Below are 2113 nucleotides of genomic sequence, written 5' to 3'. Positions count from 1 at the left end.
GAGATCGAAACGGCAAAGTTTCTTTGCTCTGTACCGACGACGACGAAAACGCACGGGAACGCACGCAAGTGGAAAAGCGAGCGAGACGTACACTGTGGTGTGTTCGGGGACTGGACGACCGTCGACGTTAGGATGCGCGGTCCAGCGATAGACGCCGAAAAGGCATGGGATGACCAACACTCTCTGTTTTTCGAGTACTTGTAGCGCCGAATTGCCTTAAAAAAAATCACACGCGCGCACGACTATCACGTCGTACGCGCGTGTATACCTCGTCTTTAATTAAATCAAAGTTTCACTCCAGCCTCGCCAAAGGGGATCGTCTTCTTCCTCGTCTACGATCTCTTCTCCTGTACGTGTCCAGAGATTCTCTCTGGCATGACGACGACGACCATCCAACGACTTTGTAACGGACTCTCGTGCGCATCTTCGTCAGGTACGGAAACGTTGCGCAACACCTCGAGCTTGGTAAAACACCCGTAGCCGATCATAGACACGCGCTAGTTCGCACACGATTTCTACGATTTCCGACGAACGTGGCTTTGGGCCAGGGCCGGCGGGCAGAGAGATACGCGAACGACGGGGAAAATTCGTCCCGATACAAGTAACGCGTACTCTCCGATCTCCGCGCAACGCCTGGGGATCATCTCCCTAAGTCATCAGCGCTCGAAGAAATCACGTGTGCGTTCCCGGATCTACGGCTCTCTTTCGGGGATAAATTACAAGCACAGAGTATGTTAAACGCAACGACGACCCATCGATGCGACGGTCCTCGTCGTTGTCAGTCGCTCGCGCAGAGTATATCTCTACGCACGAAGAGACGGAGTGGGCATTAGATCCCTGGGGCTATTCGAGTAAAACGTCTTAAGAAAAGACGGTTGTACGGCAAAATTCCGCACCGTTACCAAGTTTACTTTTATCTGAGGCTGTTCTCCTTCTCTCCTCTCTCGACCGAGTTCCCATATTTGCTTTCTCTCAGTCTCGCCAAAATAATATTCATTTAAGACGACGTCGGGGGCGCGGACATCGTGCTCATCGAAAACCTGCAAACGTATGCAAATCTGCTGATATGAAAAAAAAATCGGTCACGAGGACAACACTACGTATATATATATATATATATATATATAATATATTCGATAACCGACACGAAGCGGTGCATAAGCGGGCGGTCGTACGAAAGGACGACTCACGACGCCGCTAGCACTCACGCAGGTCCGTGACGGTTCTCTCCGCTCTTATTCGTATCCTTCTTCGTGCGCTTCCTCCGACTCTGAAACGTTCTACGTATCGTAAGAACGACGGCGGGTTGTCGAAGGCACCAAGGGACAGAGAGAGACAGAGGTAGAGTTTCGTAGTGTCTCCCGTGAACACGATAGTTTATATATCGAGCATGCGTACGAATTGCACGGTCTCGACACGACCGCGACGAACGCCGACGAGCGTCCAACAATCGCTCGTACGTCGCGTACGTTCTCTCGCGTCCGCTCTTGTTCGTATCCTTCTTCGTGCGCTTCCTCCGACTCTGAAACGTTCTACGTATCGTAAGAACGACGGCGGGTTGTCGAAGGCACCAAGGGACAGAGAGAGACAGATAGAGAGGAACGACACGCAACGCAAGCAGTCTTAGGTTTACGTGAGCAACCCTCAGCCAGGCGTGGTCCAGGAATTGTATCCGTGGACCGCAATGTGCGTTCGAAATGTCGATGTTCATGTGTCCTGCAGTTCACACGTTGACGCGCAATTAGCTGCGTTCTTCATCGACCCACGAGCCAAGTGATCCACCGTTCAGGGTAATCTTTTCATATATTTTTTAAAACTCTTGTACTCCATGTACTCTTAATACTCGGTTCGAGCGAAGCCGAGATCCGACACGACCGACCAACGGGAATCGGACGCGCAGAAGTCGCCGGAAGATCGACGACACGAAAACGTTCGAAAATGAAATCCGACGAACGCGCGAAGATACGCGCGTCCGCCGGCCGGGCGAAAAGTACATTATGATATATAACAACCATCGAGATCGAAGCTCCGTTCGTCAGGAAACGACGGGGATATAACACCCGATTCTGAATCCTCTGTGCAGCACACGATCTCGCGAAGAAATACGCACGGT

The 2113-nt window shown here is 51.4% G+C and overlaps 1 non-coding gene across 1 annotated transcript; it reads right to left on the bottom strand.

Annotated features, from left to right (window-relative positions):
* Positions 1-1638: 1638 nt before the first annotated feature.
* LOC126927737 (5.8S ribosomal RNA) lies at positions 1639-1793 on the bottom strand. Its single transcript, XR_007715834.1, has one exon. It is a non-coding gene; the product is annotated as a 5.8S ribosomal RNA (ribosomal RNA).
* Positions 1794-2113: the final 320 nt, after the last annotated feature.

The sequence above is a fragment of the Bombus affinis genome, unplaced genomic scaffold, assembly GCF_024516045.1.
Source record: "Bombus affinis isolate iyBomAffi1 unplaced genomic scaffold, iyBomAffi1.2 ctg00000209.1, whole genome shotgun sequence".
Classification (NCBI taxonomy): domain Eukaryota; kingdom Metazoa; phylum Arthropoda; class Insecta; order Hymenoptera; family Apidae; genus Bombus; species Bombus affinis.
Note: the sequence above shows the minus strand (reverse complement) of the source record. Positions and strands in the feature narration are given on the sequence as shown.